The sequence below is a fragment of the Neomonachus schauinslandi genome, chromosome 16 (genome assembly GCF_002201575.2).
Source record: "Neomonachus schauinslandi chromosome 16, ASM220157v2, whole genome shotgun sequence".
NCBI lineage: Eukaryota > Metazoa > Chordata > Mammalia > Carnivora > Phocidae > Neomonachus > Neomonachus schauinslandi.
Genome location: NC_058418.1, coordinates 28,878,253 through 28,887,884, shown reverse-complemented (window position 1 = coordinate 28,887,884; position 9,632 = coordinate 28,878,253). Strand labels below are relative to the sequence as shown.

Genomic DNA, 9,632 nt, shown 5'->3' with positions numbered 1-9,632 from the left:
AATGAGGCAAGGAGTGCACACCACCTCCAGGAAGGCTGGGCAGGTCACTTGTCAGGCACTGGGATCCTCTACCAGGGCAGGGCACAACTAAGTGTGAACAACAACAGTGGGACACAGCAGGTTTTAATAATGGCAACAATAATTGACCTTTAGCAAATCTTTAAAATGAGCTAGACACTGTGCTAAGAGGTTTATGCAAATTACCTCATTTAATTATCCCAATAACCTTATGAAGTAACCACTGTTGCCCTCACTTTATTGAGTAGAAAATGCCAGCTTACAGAGGTTAAACAACTTGCCTCCTGCCACAGCTCATAAGTGGGACTGCCCAGATCCCACTGGGGTGCTCCCAGGGGATGTCACCTGTGTCAGTTTCCTGTGGCTGCCATAACAGATTGCCACCAACGTAGTGGCTTTAAACAACACACATCTAGTTCTTATCCAGTGATCATGGCATGTGGCACCATGAGCAGTGAAGTCTCCCGTGATACCCTATACAAGGTGGTGCAGGAAATCCTGCATGGGAACCAGTACAAGTGCCCGTGGTTTTTGAAGATGCTGGAGATGGTGGAGCTGCAGAACAGCTTGAAGAGCTATGACTCTCAGAAAGACAAATGCTTCTTGGGCACCATCAGGCTTAAGTCCACTCCCCACCCCAAGTTCTCCATATGTGTTTTGGGGGACCAGCAGTGATGTGATGAGGCCAAGGCTGTGGATATTCCCCACATGGACATTGAGGCACTGAAGAAACTCAACAAGAATAAAAAATGAGTTAAGAAGCTGACCAAGAAGTATGATGCCTTTTTGGTTTCAGAATCTCTGATCAAGCAGAGCCCATGAATCCTGGACTCAGGACCGAATAAGGCTGTCAAGTTCCATTCCTTGCTGATCCTCAGTGAGAACATGGTGGCCAAAGTGGATGAAGTGAAGTCCATGATCAAATTCCCAGATGAAGAAGGTGTTGTGTCTGGCAGTGGCCGTTGGCCACATGAAGATGACAGATGATGAGCTCATGTACAACATCCACTTAGCTGTTAATTTCCTGGTGTCATTGCTCAAGAAGAATTGGCAGAACATCAAGAGCACCATGGGCAATTCCCAGCGCCTGTACCAAGGCACAGCTTAATAAACCTTGGTGCTACCAAAAAAACAGAAGCAGAAAACCAAACCAAACCAAACCCACATCTGTTATCATACAGTTCTGAAGTCCGACCTGGGTCTCACTAGGCTCAAATCAGGGCTGCACTCATTTTCAGAGGTTCTAGGGGAGAATCCATTTCCTCCCATTTTCCAACTTCTAGAAGCTGCCCCCATTCCTTAATGTGTGTCCCCTTCCTCCATCTCCAAGGTCCACAGTGGTGAGGTGAGTCCTTCTCATATATTACTCCAACCCTGCTTCCATTGTCACATCTACTTCCTTGACTTTCTCCTCTGCTTCTCTTCCACTTTTAAGGTCCCTTGCAATTACATTGAGCACACCCAGATAATCCAGGATTATCTCTCCATCTTTAGGTCCTTAATCATATCTGTGAAGTTTCTTTTGCCATGTATGGTGACATATTCATGGGTTCTGGAGATTAGGATGTGGACATCCTTGGGAGACTATTATTCTGCCTACCACACACACCCTTCCTTTGGTGCTGTATGTGGCCTCCAAGAAACCCCTGAAAAAGGGACAAAGATAACCATCCCTCCCACTCTCATTTTCACTGATTTTTCCCATAACTGAAGAGCAATGGTGCTTATGCACAAATAAAGAGAGAAAGAATAATTCAGGGAATCAATGTAGAGCTCAAAGCTGACCATCTATTTGTTAGTTGTGTAGGAGAGAGAGCCTGTAGCTGGCTCTTAAAGTAGAAAATCCAACTTAAGTTCATTACTAGTGTTCCTGGCATGATGCCATAATTAATATATGGTAACAATATTACTAAGAACAAAAACATACAATTATGCCCTTAAAAATGTCAACATGAAAAGTAAACTTAATAAAAGATAGGCACAGAAACATATATAACAGATTATCCTTAATAATGAAATTATTTATGATCAAACATTTATACTTAATTTCAGTTCAATTCTAAAATAGTCACAGTAATGTCATGATTAAATATTAATGCTAGCAGAAACAACCTAATTGGGAGGTTATTAAAGCTTCAAATTAAGTTTCTTTTTCTTTTCCTAACCAAAAAGTTCTGCCTAGAAGGGCATCAGGGGATTTCCAGCACATGTGTTTTATTCACATTGATTTGCTGGGCTGAGAGAGGGACTGCGTCAGGAGAGGTTAAGCCCAAAGTCCCAGGCAATATAATGAGACATTTTCTGTCTCTCCTTCGAGTAGCCGGAGGAATGGTTACTACTCCTGCTTTTCTTGGTACAGAGCTGGCCAGTGCTTTGGGTATAACAAGTTATTGATTGTTGGCTAGTAAACCACCCCAAAACTTAAAACAACATTTTATTGCACACAATTCTGTGGGTCAGCAATCTGGGCTGGGTTTTAGCCCAGCTCATCTGGGGTCACTTCTGGTTGCTTGTCTGGAGCTGGGTGTCTATGATGGCCTAACTCACGTTTCTGGTGATTGGTGCTTTGCTGTCAATGGGCTCACATGTCTCTAGGAGGCTAGCCTAGGCTTCTCTATATAGAGGCTGGGTTCTAAAAACAGTGAAAGAGAGAGAGAGAGAAATCCTAATTCACAAGTGCCTTTTGAGCCTCTGCCCAGGACATCTTTGCTGACTGTCCTATTGGCTGAAGGAAGTCACATGACCAAGACAACAGTCCCACTGGGATGACCTACACATGGGCATAGATAGAAGGAGACACAATTCACTGGGGACCATGACTGTATCCATCTACCACATGGGGATTTATCTGGCATGTATTTAGCATTCTCTAGAGATAAATGACACAGAAAAGGGAGTATGAATGTTTTATGCCCTCTGTGTCCTAATAGGGTTGTCGTCCCCAAGAAAGAGGCAATACATATTATAGTCATTCAAGGAGAAGCTCCCCACACAGGTTCCTCTTAGCTTCTCAGTGCTTTGGGGCAGAAGTGGAGAACCCATGATCAATGACACATGAATTGTTTCAATCTTGTCATAAGCTGAGAAGCATGTGACAACTATTTCCCTTGACAGGACCCTAGACCAAATAGCACCTCAGGAGTCTATGTCATTACTTTTCAGTGGCAAAGCCCAGATTCAAATTGTGCTTCTCCAAAGAGTTGTGTACATGCATTGCTGTGCATCTGGATGTACTCTCGCAGATTTTCTCCCTACTTACTCTATCAAATACTGAGAGGGGATTGTTGACATCCCCAATGGTAACTGTGGATTTGTCTATTTCTCTTTTTAGTCTGTTGGCTTTTGCTTCAGATATTTTGAAGCTCTGTTATCGGGCATATCTGTTTAGGATTGTTAGATCTTCTCGATGATTTACCTTTTGTCATTAGACATTAGATACTATGATACTGTAATGTCAGAAATGTCATTAGAAGATTCTGGGTAATTTCCCTGTTCTGAAGTCTACTTTGTCTAATATTAGCAAAGTCATTTCACCTCCGACTTAATTAGTGTTTACATGAAGTCTTTTTCCTATTCTTTTATTTTTAACCTATCTATATTCCTTTTCTCTGGCTGCTTTTGGGATTTTTTTTTTTTCTAATAGTTGGCTTTCAGCAATTTGATGATGGGATTTTGGTGCAGTTCTCTTTAAATGCACTCAACTTGTGGTTCATTGAGCTTCTTGAATCTGTTGGTGTATGGACTTCTGGATGAATGTTCTTTCTTTGTCAATCTTTTTAGTTTTTTTTTTTAATTGATTATTGACAGGCAAATCAGAAACGAATTTTGATTGTGCCAAGACACAAAAGAACAGACTATTGATTCACTAATTGTGGTTGGGACAGAAACAACCAGTTTGATAAAAACCAGAAGGAGTCAATTCATCTAAGGATCAAAATTTTCTATCAGTACTCAGGATAGCTGGTTCTTATCTATACCTGCCAGTTGTAAGCTGTGTAATCTTGGGCAAGTACCTCACTTTTCCTGTCTTGAAAATGAGGGATTTGGGCGCCTGGGTGGCTCAGTTGGTTAAGCGACTGCCTTCAGCTCAGGTCATGATCCTGGAGTCCCTGGATCGAGTCCCGCATCAGGCTCCCTTCTCAGCAGGGAGTCTGCTTCTCCCTCTGACTCTCCCCCATCTCATGTGCTCTCTCTCTCAAATAAATAAATAAAATCTTTAAAAAAAAAAAAAGAAAAGAAAAGAAAATGAGGGATTTGGGTCTTCTGAAGCCCCTTTCAACCCCTATATTTCAGTATTCTTTGCGTTAAGGCAGCCTTTTCAAAGCATGCTTCAGAAAACATGAATCTCATATAATAATTTAGAAAAAAGGGCCCTCCCCATTCAAAGGTATTTGGGAAACTTTGCCTATTATTGTATTTCATAGAATCTAAAATGCCATTAAATAAGGACATACCATTACTTTATGCTCAACCAAGAGAGACAAACTGCCGCCAACTAAACCATGAAATAACTCTTTCCTAGCACCTGGAATTTTTATTTTCTACTTATTGAAAGAGTTCTATAATATTTATGTAGATATATATATTTTATCATAATCACTCTTGGGTATTAAAGAAGAAAATTTAAACAAAGTAAATTTAATTGCTTAGGCTCCCCTCATGTTGAACTGGACCCTCTGATCATTTGTTTGACTCCAAGTCATTGAAGTTTGTGGGTTTTTTTTTACAAAGTATCTTCTTCTCTGTCACCAGAGTTTGGATGCTGCAACATTTCTTAAAAACATGCTCTACTATTGTTTCTGGGATTTTCTTCCAAGCCGCTGACAGCCACAAAGCAAATTTTAATGCATATGTTCGGGCACAGCTGTTTTCTGGCTGACTACAACTGTAAGATGCATTTTGATTTCAGAAATGCTAAAATGTGGGGGGAAAAGTGCATTTTGGAATGAAGGAAATATGGTATAATCCCTTCTAGGATATGCATAATGCATGATGCATATTTAAGGCTCTGAGATATCCTGGACTAAAAAAAAAGTCTGTTTAACTATTTATCCCAGTGTTTCCCAAACTTAACTGACCCTGGAATCTGGGCCTAATCCTAATATTTTCAGGGCCTTGAAAGAGTGTAAAGGGAAACCTATATACCAACATCTAAATAGTCTAAGTTATACATTGAGCTAACAAAATGTTATGTAATATATACTATATCCTACTATCTTGACAAATATACCTTACTAATTACCTGGAAATCCAGGTTTGAATTCAGAATTCTTGAACACCTTGGACTTCTGTATGGGGAGAGCTTGGCCCCCAGCTCATGGTCTCTTCTGTCTTCCGTACCCACCACTGGTTGTGTCCCACGCTACAGGGAGCCCTTGATACATGTCTGTGAACATTCCAGTTGTGCATCCACATCCAAGTTCCTTCTCCACGAGTGTGGGAGCTATCTGGGTATGCAGAGTGTGGGCTAGAAGGAGCAGTGTGGGTTCTGAGTAGACATGTCCCCTCGGACCTGTGGCCTCCTTGTCCAAAAGGGCATAGCTTAGAGAAGGCCAGAGTAGGCCTCTGCCACTTAAGACCCAGATCAGGGGCCTCTCTTGCATGGGCCTAAGGATGGGGTTGCTGGAATTTTTTTTTTTTAAAGATTTTATTTATTTATTTGACAGAGAGAGACACAGCAAGAGAGGGAACACAAGCAGGGGGAGTGGGAGAGGGAGAAGCAGGCTTTCCACTGAGCAGGTAGCCCGATGTGGGGCTCTATCCCAGGACCCTGGGATCATGACCTGAGCCAAAGGTAGACGCTTAACGACTGAGCCACCCAGGCACCCCTTGCTGGAATGTTTTTATCACGTAACACCTACCAACATCCCATGGAATAGGCAACATTTTCCAAGAGCTTCCCTGAAGGTGGGTGGTTCTGTTGATGAATATGCTTATACTTTCTTTCCCTGTCTTTTTCTCTCCTCTTCCCTCCTCCACTGTTTTTTTTTTTTAAGATTTATTTTTTTATTTTAGGGAGAGAGAGAGAGAGAGAATGGGGGTGGGGAGAGGGATAGAGGGAGAGAGAGAATCTCAGGCCAACTCCCCACTGAGTGCAGAGCCCGGTACAGTGCTTGATCTCATGACCCTGAGACCATGACCTGAGCCCAAACTAAGAGTTGGACACTCAACTGACTGAGCCACCCAAGGTGCACCCACCACTGTTTGTTTTAAACCTCTTCTTTAGTTGATTAATAGCATCCAATTTTTGTATAATACCTTTCCCCCCTTCCAAAGACATCCCTATCCTTTCTTCCCTATCACATACACAGGAGGAAGTGGGGGCAGTAATGAGTACCCTCTTTCGGCAGTTGAGGAAACAGTGGCACAGAGCAGTAAAATGACTGGTCCGTGCTACTGAGGGCAGTAACTGTGTTAGGCTCGACCTCCTGACTCTGCTTTATCGCTGCGCAAGAGAAGAAATCAGTGATACCTTACCTGTTGAGAGTGTGATCGCATGCATTCGTGGATATCTATGGCAAGTACCTAATTGTAATGTCTGTGCAGGGAGATGTGCGTGGTGGGATGCAGAGGGTTTAAGCCAAAGAAGAGCAGGGATCTGAAAATAATAAACAAAATCCCCTAACTCAGTCACCTCTGTTTCCAAATCTATTGCACAAAAATCTTGATATCAATTCAAGTTAAATGAAGGGAATTTATTTTACCATCTGGAACAGCCTCTTGGCCCTCTGAGATGTGTGAAAAGAGGAACTCTACCAATGGAATGGAGACAAAATTCTGTAAAGTTGGGCCATTACTCTGTAGAGAGTGGCTAAGAACAGGTGTGTATGTGTGTGTGTTTCACAAGTATGAACAGTAAGCACCTATTTACAGGTACAACCCCCACCCCCACCCCAAGGCAAGTTCTTAATTCTGTAAACAAAAGGAGAGAGATTTTCCTTCCTCTTTTCTAGAAGTCTGTACTCTTGAAGTCTTATCTTCTAGATGAGTAGAAGCTGGCCTTTGGAAGTCCTTGTAACTCTCCTTCTGTTTGGTGTTTGACCGTAGAGATGAACATTCCCAGGTGAAGCACCCCGCTCTGCTCAACCCAACCTCACAAGTTCACCCAGACTGACAATACTGGTAAGGTCGTTCTGTTTTTCAAAAGGTTTGGAAAGCAAAACTCCCCTTTCAGGGGCTTTACGTACCTCCAACCACAGTTGTGCTGTGTCAGCCAGCTCCATACACCCACGTTACAACAGGAGCCTGAAGAATGCTAATTTCTTTTCTGTGTGGTACTTAAAATTCTAACTCTGAGCCAGTTCACACCACAACCGGACTAGTTATTAGGCTGGTGTCATTAACACCTCAGGTTCCATCGTGTCTTTATGAACTGTGGTATATTAATTGGGGTCTCTAATGCTGTTGTTGGTGAGAATTCTAAAGCACAATTAGTATTAATAGCTGCTGTAATTGACAAGAACACTTTTGTGGCTTCTCTAAAATGCTTTGTCCCTTCCATTGAAAGCCACCACACATGTATGTGTAATCAGGAAACCTGTGGAGGACAGAGGACTAGTGTAATTAGAGTGACAGGTGACAGATTTAGCCTTTCAAATTAAGACCTAGAGTTAACACTGCTTTTATCCCCCAGTCCCTAATCTAGCGGTATTATTTGCATGACTATAACCCTCTCCAAGATTATGCAGGTGTTCTATATGACTGATATTTACTTTAAATATATGTCAAATATCAAAGAGCTGAAAGAGAAATTCAAATGCAATTTGTACTTATCAAGAGGTGGGTGGTTAAGGCCAGAGATACTATTTATCTTTTGATTTCTACCCTTGTCTTTATGAATAAATAAGAATATGACTCTCTGGGAAAATGCTATCCATAGGGGAAAAGTCAATAGTAAGCATGTGCTTTATGCTGTAGGAACCCCTATTTTTCCTTTGCACCTTCTGAAGGAATGAGTCAGTGGTGATTTTCTTGTATGACCCAGCTGCACTCAAATGCTCCATGAAATGGTTTCATAACCTTAAGGAATTATTCTCACTGATTTTTAAGGCTACCCTCCCCATTGCCTTGCTCTATGATTTATGTAGTAATGCTCTTGAGATAAATGGTATGTCCCACCTGAATAAAATATCAATTCTTGGAATGGAAGGAAGATAGAGAAATTTGGGGGAATGTAAGAGAATTCAAGTCAAGAATAGAGACTATAAGATAAGAATTCTGGAAAGGTGATTGTTCACAAGGTGGGATGGAGAACAGAAAGACACCTGAAAGGAGCAACACTTCCTTTTGGGCACTAATGCTTTTCTACAACGGAACAGCAAAACTAGTGCATCCAAGAAACATTTCAGGCCATCACCCTGAGGGTTTTATATTTGTTTGCTTATTTGCTTGTTGACCTGATTATTTCAATGAAAACCCAGTCCAAGGTGGTTTTTGTATGTTTGTTTGTTTGCTGTTCATAGGATCTGGTCAAATAGACTGCTTTGTGATTTTTAAGACACCTCGAGAAGACAGCAGAAACGAGAGTCATGTCTTAGATGAATAGAGCAGTCCTTCCTAAATATTTCCAGCTCACTGTCTTGCAGGCACATGGTAGGATTATACTTTCTGTTCCTCTAATGGTTGGATGGAGCTGTGTACCAGCCCAGGCCAATGAGGTATAAGTGAAAGTAATGTTTGTCTTTTCTAGGCTGGAATGTGTCATTTGTGGTGCAAGACTGTCCAGAGCTTCCTTTGGCCCTGGCATAGTGGCCAGCAAGATTTGGGGGAAGTGGGAATGGCTGCTCCATCTGCCTACAACCCTGAATGACTACAGTGACAAATGACATGACCTCCTCAATTGACCTAGGATGGGTGTGTATTGTGAATGACCACTATGGCTCTAAGTCTCTGAGCTTTTGGAATTGCTTGTTACTAGAGCATATTCTAGTCTATTCTGATGTTATGTAGTCAGCTTGAGACCCAGTTTGATGCACAAACTGCAAGGATTGTTCTGGCTACAGAAGTATGTCTTAGTTGGGATTTTCCAAAGAAACTGATTAATGGGATATGTGTATGTGTGTGTGTGTGTGTGTGTGTAAAGAGATTTATTATAAGAAATTGGCTCACATGATTATGGAGGCTGAGAAGTCTCAAAAATCTACAGCCAGCAAGCTGGAGACCCAGGAGATCCAAAGATGTAGTTCCAGTTTGAGTCCAAAAGCCTGAGAACCAGGAATGCTAATGGTGTAAATTCTCGTCTAAAAGCCAGCAGACTTGAGATCCAAGAAGAGCCAATATGTCAGTTCAAGTCTGAAGGTAGGAAAAGACCTATGCCCCAGCTCAAGCTCTCAGATTCAGCCTTTTCTCTTCAGGCCTTCAACTGATTGGGTGGGGCCCATCTGCATTAGGGAAGGCAATCTGCTTTATTCTGTCTACCAATTCAAATGTTAATCTCACCCTAAAACACCCTTACAGACACACTCAAAAAAAATGTTTGACCAAATATCTGGGCACCCTATGGCCCAGGTGAGTTGAGGCATAAAATTAACTGTCATGAGATGCATTTGAGGCATAGTGGAAAACAAATTCATTCTATGGTGAACAAATCTAGGAGCCAATAGACAGTAAAGGAA

At 41.9% G+C, this 9,632-nt stretch overlaps 1 pseudogene; it reads left to right on the top strand.

Moving 5' to 3' along the window:
- The first annotated feature begins 465 nt into the window (after positions 1 to 465).
- Positions 466 to 1,126, top strand: LOC110594164 (annotated as a pseudogene).
- Positions 1,127 to 9,632: the final 8,506 nt, after the last annotated feature.